Genomic DNA, 15,476 nt, shown 5'->3' with positions numbered 1-15,476 from the left:
GAGGGATTTGCCCACCTGTGGCCAGTGTAACTTTTTCAGGTGGTTCCTTTAACAAACAATTGCCAAACTTGTTTGCTGTTTATCCTACCAAACCATCCACTTTATGGAAACAGTAATAGAATCATCTTTCTGAACAAGCGTCATAGCAGAAAATAACAGGAAATTCATATTTGCTTTTAACTTGTCCCTCCTTTACTGTAATTTTCTAAAGCAGCATATGCACTTCTTTAATATTCTGGCTGCCATGACAACGTGAGATGATTCCACAGTATCCTGGGTAAAATTCAAGGTGATGTCAGTAGGGCATACAATATATATGCTATGTGCACAATACGTACTCTATTAAATGTCTAAAAATATAATAAAATAACTTGCTTAGAGCACAAGGACTAGCCAAACACATTCACATAAAGCCTTTCTCAAGGTTAGCGAAGAGGTCACACGAGATTACCAAAATGAACAGCGGGGACTTGAAAGAGTTCTGTAGCTTAGCATTATTGATAACAATGACTCACAAATTTCCTCCTGTGAATGGCTTAATAAAGCACTAAATCAAGCTTGCCAATGCTATGATGAGTGGTTGAAAAGCTATTAGGTTTAAAGTATAGCTTAAAAATAAGACCCATATTTACCTATCAGTTGCCAGCACATTTTAGTATAATGAGAGACAGCCAACAGTACTTAATGGACACTTTAATAATTATTTAAAGTCTAACAGAAGAAAAGATGAGTGAAAAGACATATCTAAATGTAATTTAAAAAAGGTAACTAAAAAAACAAAAAAGGCATTAAAAGATTGTTTTAGGATATTGTTTCCAGTCTCCTTTTCTTTTAACTAAAAAGAAACAAATATGCTGTCCAGAACTGGATAGTTCAAAAAATGTGTCTATGCCCACCAAGTACCATATCAGACTGTAATCCAGCTTATAGAGACTTCCATTGACTCATGAAATCAATTTTCCCCCCTTATCCATAGATATGACCTGCTCAGCTATGCTGGCATCTTGTTCTTGTATAAAGACCTTCGTAGTATCTCACTTGAGGCTTTTCAAGAAACTGTAAAGTATGTGTATTCTGATTTTCCTAAATGTGCAGAATAAATATACGTAAACAGGCGATTGATATAAAGTGATACTAAAGACTTGGGGGTTTTTTTTCATTTAGAAATAACAAATATCAGATACTTACCTGCTCTGTACTGTGGTTTAGCCCAGATCCTCTTCTCCGTTCCTTCTTCGATTCTCCTGGCTCCTTCCTCCTGTTGAGTGCCCCCACAGCAAGCAGCTTGTTATGGGGGCACCGAGCCAAGCTGCAGCTCCCTGTGTCCATTCAGAAACAAAGCCGCTGCCCAGCCCCACACCCTTTTCTCCTCATTGGCTCACTGACTTTGATTGACAGCAGCGGGAGCCAATTGCTCCCCGCTGCTGTCTCAGCCAATGAGGAGGGGAGTCTCTCGTGCAACATCGCTAGATCTACATGGAACTCAGGTAAGTATTATTGGGGCTGAGGGGGGGGGGGCTGCTACACACATAAAGCTTTTTATCTTAATGCATAGAATGCATTAGGATAAAAAACCTTCTGCCTTTACAGCCACTTTAAGGTGAGTTCTGGAATCTGGTTACAACAGATTAGAGAACCCTTAGGTTAAGGTCAACTGGGTAAACCTACTGATTTTAATGCATCTACAGTGTTTCTTGGACAGTAATAGTAGCTCATTGATTTGTTTCATTTGTTGCTAGGAATACATAGCTTGGTGTAAAAACAAACATAGTATGGAATGAAAGCCTAAAAAATGCTATGTTGGTCTTTTCAACTTGTAATATATTTTCAGTATCATTTTGAAATTTGTAGTGAGTTGTCTTGCATAATTTTATATGAGCATATTTTGTGTTGTATCTGTATGTTGGTTTGGGCTCCTTTTTTGTTAAACTAGTTTTTTTATACAATATTTTGCTCTAATGTTTCAAAACTGGACTCCAGGCAGATAGTATAAAAAACAATGAATGTTTAGCTGTATATAGCTGTATATAAATGTATAGCCACATATTTATTCAACCTCTTGCTGCTCACGCAACGCTTATGTGCATTGGAAAAGAGGATGGGCTTTAACACCCACACATCGTACATATGCACCCATGAGGGACAGAGCTTTCTGTGGGAGCATGCTCACTGCACGCTTCTAGCAAAGTGGCCAAGCTGTTAATCTACAGTGGCCACTGGACCAGTCCAGTGGCCACTGTGACAGTCGATCACACCTGTCTTGCTTTAATTGCTGACTGTGCCCCTGTTAGGGAGATTCACCCTCTCTATTTGTCCTGTTTACCATTATCACTGAGAATGTAAGTGACAGAAAGTCACACATTTTGGGTTGTCATTAGAACAGGATTACAGGAATAAAGGGGAAATCTTGAAAAAGGGAGCACTGGTTCTGGTGACACTGGTGACAACCAAGGATTCCCTTATTTTGAAGGGATTTCTTTTCATTTCTTGTTCTGGCTATGGGACAGGGAGTAAAGGGAATTTAAAAAAAAGAAAACTGACGGGGATTATAACCCTTATTTCAAAATGAAAGACAAAAATATTTTCCTTTTAATTGTACTTTATGTAGGGGAGTGCTAGAATTTTGTGAGCTTTTTATTTTCCCTGTTGCAGAATTGTATTCACTTTCTGTGTGGTAAAAGGTTGTCTTTTACCACACAGAAAAAGAGCCTCCATCAGAGGCTCTTTACCGAGATCAGTGTAGCTGTGTGTTAGACTGATACACAGCACCACCGATCGCCACGAGTGTCGTTCTGGAGGACCATCATATAACGTCCACCCAGAATGAGAGCCATGCCGACCAGCCATCATTTGACGGCCGGTGGGCGGGAAGTGGTTAAATACCAGCAAAAGAAAGCTCTAGCTGTCTCAAAAAAGTATAAAAATGTCTTATGGGTACAGTGTTGCATGGCCACGCAATTGTCATTCAGAATGCCACAGCACTGAAAGCTGGGCATTAGCCTGGGCAGGAAGGGGGTAAAAGTGCCCAGTAGGCAAGTGGTTAAATTGTATCGGGCCCTTTACACCACTGTGCCGCAGGTATGATGTGCTTTAAAAAGTCCTGCATTTGGTGCATTTGATCTTTGGTGCCCTTTTCAAAGGCTCACCAAGATTGCAGCTTTCAATTGAAATGTTTAGAAAACGCATCAAAAAGGCACCACAGTTGAATCACATGTCCCTGTTTCACTGTTTATTGGAGCGAGGCAATCAAAAAACACACCAAAAATGAATCAAAACACATGCATTCTTAACCACTAGGCGCCCGCGCTATAGCCAAAAGATGGCTACAGCGCGGCACTCAGTTGTCGGGAGGGTATCCCTGGATGTCCTCCTGTTTACTCCCTCCCCGCGTGCCACCATGGGCGCGCATCAGGGAAATTCTGTGTTGAGTCCCATACACACTATCAGATTATCTGCTGAGTTTTTCCTTCAGATTTACCAAAACCATGTAGTAGGAGGGCCTGCCTGATTGCATACACATTGAAACTCCTAAGGTTTGTCCTCATATTATATGGTTTTGGTAAATCTGAAGGAAAAACTCAGCAGATAATCTGATAGTGTGTATGGGGCTTAGGAGGTGTCCATTGGACACAGCCAATCGCAGATTGTGCTAAATGGCCAATCACAGCAGCCATTTAGCACTCGTTCGGAGTGTCCAATGAGAGATGATCTCAAGTGTAAACATATGAGATCATCTCTTATTGCCGGCTCTCCCTCCTCACACATAGACCGCGTGTGGGGAGGGAGAGTGACCTGTGCTGCAGCATCAGTTCAACAGTATAAAAAAAGTGAATACAGTGCCCACAGTACATATCAGTGCCATCTGTCAGTGTTATCTGTCATCAGGGCCATCTGTCATCAGTGCCATCTGTCATCAGTGCCATCTGTCATCAGTGCCATCTGTCAATGCCCTCTGTTATCGCCATCTCTCAGCGCCATCTGATATCAGTGCCACCTGTCAGGGCCATCTGTGATCAGTGCCACCTTTCAGTGTCACGTGACATCTTCCATCAGTGTCACATATCATCAGTGCCACGTATCAGTGCCATCAGTGCCACATATCAGTGCAATCTGTCATCAGTGTCACATGTTATCATGGCCAAGTATTAGTGCCACATGCCATCAGTGCCACGTATCATCAGTGCCATGTATCAGTGCCATCTGCCATCAGTGTCACGTGACATTAGTGCCACGTATCAGTGCCATCTGCCATCAGTGTCACGTGTCATCAGTGCCTTCTGTCATCACCAACAATGTCTAGAAGATTATTTTCAGCCGAGGAGGCGTACAATATTCTTGCGGCCGACGAGAGCAACAGGGATCTCTGCTTCGAATTCCTCCTCATATTCAGAGTCTGACTTTGACTACGAGCCTGTCCTAAGCAGTGGAACACTGACAGTCTCAGAGGAGGATGAGCGTCCACCCACCAGACAAAGGCGTTCTGGTGAGGAGGCAGTGCCATCCACCAGCACGGCAGTGCCCTCCACCAGCACCGCAGTGCCCTCCACCAGCACCGCAGTACCTCAGCAAAAACCACGTACTAGTGGGGTGTCACCTCAGTCCCAAAGGGTTAGGTCCCATGCCAGCCTTCCCTATTGTCTTCAGAACCCCTTGTGGCTTCCTCCTAATTCAGGAGAAGCACCACATGATTTGCACCACGGCTTGTAGACTCTAACTTTCACACAGACCAAATAATATCCACCAATTTGAGTTATTTTTACCAAAGATAAATTGTGGCCAAAAGTTATGAAGAAAAATTAATAATTTGCAAAATGTTATCACAGAAAGTAAGAAAAATGTGTTTTGTTTTCAAAATTTTCAGTCTTTTCTCATTTATAGCGCAAAAAAATTAAAAATCCAGAGGTGATCAAATACCATCAAAAGAAAGCTCTATTTGTATAAAAAAAGGACAAAAAATGAATTTAAATACAGTATTACATGACTGAGTAATAGTCATTCAAAGTGTGAGAGCACCGGAAGCTGAAAATTGGTCTGGGCAGGAGGCAAGTGGTTAACCTAGTGTTTTTTCTTCCGTGGAACAATGTGAAAGCACCCTTATTCTTTTTTTAAAGAACAAGTATGTGTTTTGTTTCTCAAGAAAGATACAGCAGGCCTTTCACCATCTCTTGCATTCAAATACACCCTTAAGGCTCGGTTCACACAGGGGGCGACACGACTTGCCGTGCCGCGACCTGACAAGTCGCCCCCGTTCTGTACTACGGAACCGTTCTAAGAGGAGCGACTCGAGTCGCTCCGACTTAGAAAAAAGGTTCCTGTACTACTTTTGGGCGACCTCGGGCGACTTGCATTGACTTCTATACAGAAGTCGTTTGCAAGTAGCCGCTGAGGTCGCGGCAGGTCGCGGCGCGGCAAGTCGTGTCGCCCCCTGTGTGAACCGAGCCTTATTAATCAGTTTACTAATACCATATGAATACTTTTTCTGGAGTAAAGCTTTAAAATATGAAATATAAAATCTACTATATTCCTGCTTACATATTACACTGCTTGCATACTTTATCACATTGTTTTAGGTAATGCACTCCTTCAAAAAAGCCGAATGGTGCACATTTACCTTTATGAACCAGTCCAACTTTTCTTTGGAATGCCTAGAAAATGCTATACGTTTCTCTGGAGGTGAAATTCAACATAAAATGTTAATTATACGTAGAGAAGCATTCAAGGTTATTTAGTCACTAACTGCTTATTACTCTGCTTCCTTCCAAGGTGTAATTACTAGAGTAAGCTTAGTCTATGCACTAAGAACAAGCTATTATGTAACAAAATAGTAGATGTAAGTTTTACAAGCTATGTTCAATGTAAAAAAAAAACATATTATATACTAACACTTATACTAATCTTCAATAAAGATATATTTAAAAAAATGTTTAACATTAAACAGATAATACGTTTTATTTAGTGAATAAAAGAACAATAAATTCCTAAGACAAAGGACAACCAGCAAAGCAAATTTACCTATAGCAACCAATTAGCCATTATTATCCGTATTCTGACAAAGTAGAATCTTATTGGCTGCTTTTACTTTTTGCAACCCATGGTTCTTTGCAATAACTTGTCAAAGAAGGGTTCCAAGTGTAGTGCTTTCCTCTAGTTAGGCTGTTAGTATAAATTGTGTTTTTGGCCTCACTGTAGTCAGTGGAGCAGTGATCTATTGTTTCTGTCTTGTCAGGACTTCCTTGCTGGTTATGGATTTCTTCTACCTGCTACCGGGAGAGAGAATCAGATATTCAGTTATGAATATTTATTATGTCTCAGCCAATCCCTGGAAAGGAGTATCCAGAAGGTGGCTGGGGCAGTGATAAATGTTTGGGGAGGCCATTCCAGATGATTTTTCCTCTGCTGAGAGTTTCAGTTCTAGTTCTCCTGGGGATGCTGCACATGGGAGGCAGCTATACTGAAACAAGTATTGCAGTTTTGGACTCGGCAGGTGCAGAGGTGAGGACCTAGAAAAGATCAATAATGGATTTTTGCTGAAGGCACTGTCCTGAAATCCTGGTCTGGAGTAGGATCTTTTTTCTCCCTCACTGGCGAACTACCCATGGAAGCTTGGTGCCATTCAGCTCATGGGACATTGTGAGTAAGATCTACTGTTTGTCTGCAGCTATAAGCATTTGTACTAGAAGGTTGTCCTATTAATCGTTTTGGAGTATCCTGAACCCCACTTCTGTTTCACTTTATTCAGCAATACATGCTAAAAAGACATTCTCTAGACTGAGCCTGTATTGTTGTTGGTATGCATGGAACTGTGCTTGTCACTGACAGCCTCTGTACTATTGTGCCATTATCAGCTGCACCTCCTGGGGGATGAGCACTATACAAAAGTAATATACAATACAGTAACAGGTAAAGTGAATTCTATATTCCCATGTCTCCTTTTTGCGCTTTACTACAATAAAAAAAAGAATACTCTGTAAAAGAATATTGGGCTTACCAAGGTTGGCACCAAAAAATAAAGTCAGTCTGTCTTTTTTTAGAGAATGAAAATACATTGTTTCAGTAAGCCCTCCAGCATTCCTAAGCATTAATAAGATGAAATAGAAGATTGCAATTAGTTGGGGGGGAGAATGTTTAGCAACCTTTATTGCCAAATACTGCAGCTGAAGCTCAAAATGAAACACTGGGGCCGATTCCATTCTGATCAGCAGGGGATCAGCTCACAGATTCCCTGCTGATTGGAGCAGGGCAGGCAGATGAGACCATTGTCCACTCAGTTTCTGCAAAGCGGGCATGGTCAGAGCATGCTCTACTCTATAGGTAGCCTGGAGTAAACAGTCTCCTTTACACCCGACCACCCTCCTCTCTGATCCACCTAAATGAAAGAGGACAGATCCCCTTCTGTTACTTTTTGGTCGGCCGGATCAGACCAAGAAGTAGGCTGGTGTAAATAGACACAAGTCCATTTACACCTGCCTATCCATAGGAATGCATGGACCATCCGATGAGGTCTACCTGCAAAAACTGACTGTGAACCTGATCCGATTGCCCCTGTGAAAGGGGCCTAAGGACACTAGCATTTGATTAGTAATATACAGTTCGGTGAAAGCATTTGCCCCCTTCCTGATTTTTTTTGCATATTTCTCACACTTAAATGAATCAGATCATCAAACTAATTTTAATATTACACAAAGATAAGCTGAGTAACTCCAAGATTCAGTTTTTAAATTATTTAATTTATTAAGGGAAAAAAGCTGTTCAAAACCACCTGGCCCTATGTGAAAAAGTAATTGCCCCCTCCCATGCAGAATTGTGAATGAACTGTGATTAACCACAATTTTCTGGAAAGCTAAGTTAACGTTCACTTGCCACACCAAGACCTGATTACTGTCACACCCGTTGAATGAAGAAATCACAGAAAAAGAAGCTGTCTGACAAAGTGAAGCACACTAACAGATCACAAAAAGCCACACATTATCCCACAATCTAAAAAAACTTCAAGGACAGATTAGAAACAAATGAATGTACATGCATCGGTCTAGGAAGTGTTTCAAAGCCGTTTCTAAGGCTTTGTAACTCCAGTGAACCACGGGGAGAGCCATTATCCACAAATGGAGATAACTTGGAACAGTGGTGAACCTTCCCAGGAGTAGCCGGCCTACAAAAATTACTCCAAGAGCATGACGACGACTAATCCAGGAGGTCATAAAAGAACCCAGAACAACATCTAAAGAACTGCAGGCCGCACTTGCCTCAGGTAAGATCGGTGTTCATGATTAAATATAAATAGTAAGAAAGAGACTGGGCAAAAATGGCATCCATGGGAGAGTTCCAAAGCTAAAGACACTGCTGAACAAAAAGGACACAAAGGCTCATCTCACATTTACCAAAAAACATCTTGATTAAGACTTTTAGGGAAATATTCTGTGGACTGATGATACAAAAAAAATCACTTTTTGGAAGGTGTGCGTCCCACTAAATCTGGCATAAAACGAATACAGCAATTGATAACAAGAACATCATACCGACAGTCAGACACGGTGGTGGTAGCATGATGGTCTGGGGCTGCTTTGCAGCTTCAGGACCTGGACGACTTCCCATAATTGATGGAACCATGAATTCTGAGCTCTACTAGAAAATCCTAAAGGTGAATGTCCAGTCATCAGTTTGTAACCTCAAGCTCAAGTGCACTTGGGTTATGCAGCAGAACAATGATTCGAAACACAACACCAAATAGTTCAAACAAAGCAAAAAAAATTTTTTTTGAGTGGCCTAGTCAAAGCCCGGACTTAAATGCAGTTGAGATGCTGTATCATGATGACCTTGCACAGGCCGTTCATGCTGGAAAACCCTCCAATGTGGCTTAATTAAAACAATTCTGCAAAGAAGAGTGGGCCAAAATTGCTCCACAGCAACATGAAATACTCATTGCCAGTAATCGCAAATGCTTGATTGCAGTTATTTCCACAAAGGGTGGCACAACCAATTAGGTTTAGGGGGCAACTACTTTTTCACATAAAGCCAGGCAGGTTTGGACAGCTTTTTTGCTTTAATAAATCAAACCATCGTTTAAAAACAGCATTTTGTATTTACTTGGGTTATCTTTGTGTAATAATAACATTTGTTTGATCATCATTTAAGTCATTTGAGTAATTTAACCACTTGCCCACTGGCTCACGCCGATATACCTCAGCAAAGTGGCACGGGTGCATAAAACCATGTACCCGTACGTCACTCTGTCATTGGCAGCTAGCGGGCATGCGCACGCTGCTGGCGGCACACACACCGTGGAAACAAGGCGTAAACAAGGCATTTCCCTGTTCTGCCTAGCAATATTATTATTATTATAATACAGGATTTATATAGCACCAACAGTTGCGCAGCGCTTTACAGCATCGGGGAAGACAGTACAATTACAGTACAATTTAATATGGGAGGGATCAGAGGGCCCTGCTCGTTAGGGCTTACAATCTAGAAGGGAGGGTCAAGTGGAACAAAGGGGAGTAGCTGTGGGGGATGAGCAGATGGACAGTTGTTAGGTGTCGGTAGGATAGGCTTCTCTCTTTTGTGCAAACCAATCAATATACACTTATTGCGATTTATTTATTTATTTTTTACCAAAAATATATAGAAGAATACATATTGGCCTAAACTGATGAAGAAATTATTTTCTTTCTATTTTTGGGGGGGATATTTAATATAGCAAAAAAATATTGTTTTTTTTTTCAAATTGTTGCTATTTTTTTATTTATAGTGCAAAAAATAAAAACCGCAGAGGTGATCAAATACCACCAAAAGAAAGCTCTATTTGTGGGAAAAAATTGGATGTGAATTTTGTTTGGGTACAACCTCGCAGGACCGCGCAATTGTCAGTTAAATTGAAGCAGTGCCGAATCTCAAAAAAGGGCCTGGTCATTAAGGTGAAAAATCTTCCGGCCCTTAAGTGGTTAAAGAGACCCTGCTGCCAGACTGGTGATTTTAACAAAATTTTCAAAAATAGTAATGGCACATTTATAATGTTTTATGCCTGTTAATTAGGGATGCCTGTAAAAGTATCCCTTGTATAGACATCCAAAAGAACCGAGATGGGTGCTGGGTGCCATCCTCATGAATTTGATGTCTACTAGTCATGTGTGATTCATTTTGTTACAAATTCGGATGTACAGTATCCACATCTTCAATTCACAATGATAACAAATTTCAAGGAATCCAAAACAAATTATAACAAAACAGCAAATTGATTTGTATTCATGTGTTTCATTTGGATTACATAATGAAAAAGTTTGGGTATTTTTGTTAATGTTTGAAGCATCCAAAATAACATAACAAAATAACGAATGATCCGAATTGATTCAGGTCCATTTTGTTTTTATTTTGCATTAGCATTTTTCATTATAAATAAGTTAATTAATATATAATGAAAACATTTTGCAATACATAGAGTAAGGTATGAAATAAAATAATAATTTCTACTTACTGTATTGTGTTTGGGTTGGATGGAGGTGGATCCATCATAATCTCTGAATTATAACATAAAAAAGTAAATTGAAAATAATTTTTTTCCATTAGTTACTTTCGGATGTACAAGACTCCAGTTGACAGGAGTGCCGCCCCCCTCCTGCCCATCACTGCCTCCCTTATCCATGCGTCCAGCCTCTTTTAGGACACTGGCGCATGGATTCCAATGTGAAGGGGCTATTTTTTTGAAGCACAGATTAGAGCCAGAGGCTTGGGTCACAAAGTATGCGCTCCGAGTCCACTCAGTTGTATGTTCCACCTCCTGACCATCAGGAAGCTGGTTTTGACATTGGTCACCCAATTGGCTGAAAGGACAGGCAATCCTATTGGATGCCTAGGAGGAGGGAGGAGCTGCACGGCGGAATCCGCCGTGATGCAGAGAGGACACAGGAGATGCAACCCGCCGCCTGTAGGAGCCTGCAACCCACCCATAGGGGCTCGCAACCTGGCCACTGCCCGTCGGCCATAGGAGCCCGCAACCCCCCATAGGAGCCCAGATCCCCACAGCTGCCCACCACCCATAGGAGCCCGTCTGCCTGAAACCAATAAACTAAGTGCCGGGGTAGGGCGGTGCTGTCGACCGACCGACCAACCGGGGGGCTGTTGTTTATCATCCTCCTCCAAAAATATAAAAAAGTACTGCCATTTTGTGGGATCGACTAGCAGGAATGACCCCGAGTGCATAAGTGATCTCCTGAAATAATAAATTAACACATTAAACAAATATAGCCAATCTTCCAAAACTTCTGTAAATGCATCTCGAGTATATGAAACAAATCCAAATATATGAAACAAATCCGAATATACAAAACAAATTCCGAAAACAAATAATTCTAACATAATGATTGACGAATTGAAATGATTTAATTAACAAATTAATCCAAAACAAAACACATTCTTCTGTCGGAAACATCCATAATGTCTACAACCCCAGCAGATTTAGAGCTGTCACTCAGTATTCCCCTTCACTCCTGCCCCAGCAGCTACATATAGGTTATGTAGGGAGGTAAGGAGAGGGGTTAGGCTTGGACAGACAGTAAGGCTACTTTCACCCTGGGGCTGCACATGCGTTAGCGCTGTTTAGGTGGTGCTTTTTTCGGCCACTAGCGATGTGCTTTTAACCTCCACTAGCAGCCGAAGAAGGGATTAAAAGTGATCGTGTTGCGGCACTTCCGAAGCGCTTTTCAGGCAGGGCATTTTGAGAGCACTGTATATAGGGCTCTCAAACTGCCCTAAAGATGCTGCTACAGGACTTTTCCTAACGTCCTGCAAGCGCACCGCCCCAGTGTGGAAATTCACACTGAAATGAATGGGAGGCGGTTTTCAGGCGCTTTCAGGCGCCTTTTCTAGTGCTAAAATGCCTGAAAACCGCCTCAGAGTGAAAGGGGTCTAACAAAACACACAGAGAGAGTTATGTACCAGAAACATTCTGGTATGTAGTCCCGGCACAGCCCTGTGCCCTGGCAGCAGCTATAAGGGGCTATCCAATGACAGCTACATACAGCTCTGCTTTCACTTCTGGGTGCAGGTTCAGGGGAGCCGGAGAGACAGGCATGTGAGCAGAGCTGTACTGTATGTAGCTGTCATTAGCCACATACACCTGCATGGTTGGTTTGTTGTTATAGGGACAGTACACACAGTGCACACTGTCACTAAGGTAAAGAAGGAAGCACAGGAACAGGACACAGAACACAGCAAACAATAAATAGGACAAAATAACAGAAAAAGTCAATGTGCATAATTATTCACCTCCCTAAAGTCAACACTTTGTAGAGCCACCTGTTGCGGCTATCACAGCTCCAAGTTGCTTTGAATAAGTCTCTATGAGCTTGCCACATCTTACCACTGGGATTTTTGCCCATTCCTCCTTGTAAAACTGCTCCAGCTCCTTCAAGCTGGATGGTTTGCGCTTGTGAACAGCAATCTTTAAGTCTGACCACAGATTTTCTATTGGATTGAGGTCTGGGCTTTGACTAGGTCATTCCAACACATTTACATGTTTCCCCTTAAACTGCTCAAGTGTTGCTTTAGCAGTGTGTTTGGGGCCATTGTCCTGCTGGAAGGTGCACCTCCGTCCTAGCCTCAAATCACACACAGAGTGGTACAGGTTTTTCTCAAGAATATCCCTGCAATTAGCACCATCCATCTTTCCCTCAACCCTGACCAGTTTCCCAGTCCCGACTACTGAAAAACATCCCCACAGCATGATGTTGCCACCACCATGTTTCACTGTGGGGATGGTTTTCTTTGGGTGATGTGATGTGTTGGGTTTGTGCCAGATATAGCGTCTTCTTTGATGGCCAAAAAGTTAAATTTTAGTCTCATCAGCAGACCAGAGCACCTTTCTCCATACATTTTGGGAGTCTCCCACATGCCTTTTCGCAAACTCAAATTGTGCCATTTTGTTTTTTGCTGAAAGTAATGGCTTTCTTCTGGCTACTCTGCCATAAAGCCCAACTCTATGGAGCATACAGCTTATTGTCTTCCTATGTATGGATACTCCAGACTCTGCTGTGGAACTCATTATGGTCTTCATTATGTTATAATCTAAGCTCTAACGGTTATTTTTGTTGTTTTTTTTTTTAATTTGTATTGTCACATCCACTTATTTTATTATAATGCATTGCATACTGTGCATACTGTGCAGTGCTTTACAATATTGTGCTATATTAATGCCTACTTAAATTAGTTATTTCTTCTTTAACCACTTGAAGACCATCATGTTAACCACTTAAGGACCACCGAATGGCAATGTACGTCGGTAGAATGGCACCGACAGTCACAAGCACGTACATGTACGTGCTTGCCTTCCAGCGGGTGGGGGGTCCGATCGGACCCCCTCCCGCTGGTTGAGGCGGTCCGCTTCGCTTCAGGAGCGATCTGGGATGAGGGGATGGCCGTTGGTTTCTGGCCATCCCCTCTCAATCGCTCCTGGTGAATGAGAAGCTTCCCCCGCCTGTGTAGTGTAAACACAGGCAGGGAGGAAGTGATGTCATTCTCCTCGGGGGGGGGGTCTTTTTGACCGGACTGCGAGGAGAACACAATAGTAAGTGCACCAAACACTACACTGACATGTAGGTACACATAGGCACACAAATCCCCCCCCGATCACCCCCCCCCCCCCCCGATCGCCTCCCCCTCCCAGTCACAGTGTCACTGATTGCAGTGATCATTTATTTACTGATCACTGCATTTAGTGTCAGTTGTGACAGTAAAAACTGTCAGGGCAGTTAGTGTTAGGTCCAGGGTAGCCCCCTACCCCCCCAATAAAGGTTTAACCCCCTGATTGCCCCTAGAGTTAACCCTTTTACCCCCTTTTGCCAGTGTCACTAAGCAATCGTTTTTCTGATCGCTGCATTAGTGTTACTGGTGCAGCTAGGTAGCTAGTTATTTTTTTTAGGTTCACCGCCAGGTTTTTATAGCGCTAGGTACCCCCATATACTATTCAATAATGGTTTTAACCCCCTGATTGCCCCTAGTTAACCCTTTCACCCCCTTTTGCCAGTGTCACTAAGCAATAGTTTTTCTGATCGCTGCATTAGTGTCACTGGAGCCGCTAGGTAGCTAGTTATTTTTTTAGGTTCACCGCCAGGTTTTTATAGCGTCAGGGACCCCCATATACTACCTAATAAAGATTTTAACCCCCTGATTGCCCCTAGTTAACCTTTTCACCAGTGATCACCGTATAAGTGTTACGGGTGACTCTGGTTAGTTAGTTTGCTTTTTATAGCATCAGGGCACCCACCATTTATTACCCAATAAAGGTTTAACCCCCTGATCACCCAGCGGGTGATATCAATTAGGTTTTAGGGTCAGGGTCTGCGTCGCCCCAGGCAGCACTAGGTTAGTGCCAGTACCGCTAACACCCATGCGCAAAGCATACACCTCCCGTAGTGGTATATAATCTGAACAGATCAATATCTGATCTGATCAGATCTATACTAGCGTTCCCAGCAGTTTAGGGTTCCAAAAAAATGCATTGTTAGCGGGATCAGCCCAGATACCTGCTAGCACCTGCGTTTTGCCCCTCCGCCCAGCCCACCCAAGTGCAGTATCAATTGATCACTGTCACTTACAAAACACTAAACACATAACTGCAGCGTTTGCAGAGTCAGGCCTGATCCCTGCGATTGCCAACAGTTTTTTTTGGTAGCGTTTTATATTTAAATCCTGAAGGCAGTGCTTGGTTTTCTGGGTCCCGTACATGGCTAGCCTCCCAAAAAGTCCCCCACGTGTGGAACCCCCGTACTCGGGAGAAGCAGCAGAATTTATTTTGGGGTGTAATTTCACTTATGCCCGTAGCATGTGTGAGCAATATATCATTTAGTGACAACTTTGTGCAAAAAAGAAAAATTGTAATATTCCTGCAACTTGTGGCAAAATATAAAATATTTCATGGACTCAACATGCCTCTCAGTAAATAGCTTGGGGTGTCTACTTTCCAAAATTGGGTAATTTGGGGGGGTTTTGTGCTATTTTGGTATTTTATGGCCTTCGAAACTGTGATAGGTAGTGAGGAGTGAAATCAAAAATTTGCACCCTTAGAAATCCTGAAGGCAGTAAATGGTTTTCGTGGTGCCGTACGTGGCCAGACTCCCAAAAAGTCCCACATATGTGGTATCCCGTACTCAGGAGAAGCAGCAGAATATATTTTGGGGTGCAATTCCACATATAACTATGGCATGTGTGAGCAATATATCATTTATTGACAACTTTTTGTAAACTTTTTTTTTTTTTGTGTCATTATTCAATCACTTGGGACAAAAAAAAAAATATTCAGTGAGCTCAACATGCCCCTCAGCAATTTCCTTGGGGTGTCTACTTTCCAAAATGGGGTCATTTGGGGGGGGGTTTGTACTGCCCTGCTATTTTAGCACCTCAAGAAATTAGATAGGCAGTCATAAATTAAAAGCTGTGTAAATTCCAGAAAATGTACTCTAGTTTGTAGACGCTATAACTTTTGCGCA

The 15,476-nt window shown here is 42.2% G+C and overlaps 1 protein-coding gene across 1 annotated transcript in view; it reads left to right on the top strand.

The window, feature by feature from the left end:
- The window catches only part of CACNG6 (calcium voltage-gated channel auxiliary subunit gamma 6), a 176,499-nt gene that overhangs the window by 95,473 nt on the left and 65,550 nt on the right, over nt 1-15,476 (top strand). The gene's annotated exons all lie outside the window — the stretch shown is intronic.

Source organism: Lithobates pipiens, unplaced genomic scaffold (genome assembly GCF_037356315.1).
Source record: "Lithobates pipiens isolate NorthernLeopardFrog02 unplaced genomic scaffold, aLitPip1_a1.2 Scaffold_27, whole genome shotgun sequence".
Classification (NCBI taxonomy): Eukaryota; Metazoa; Chordata; class Amphibia; order Anura; family Ranidae; genus Lithobates; species Lithobates pipiens.
This window is presented reverse-complemented; position numbering and strand designations above follow the sequence as displayed.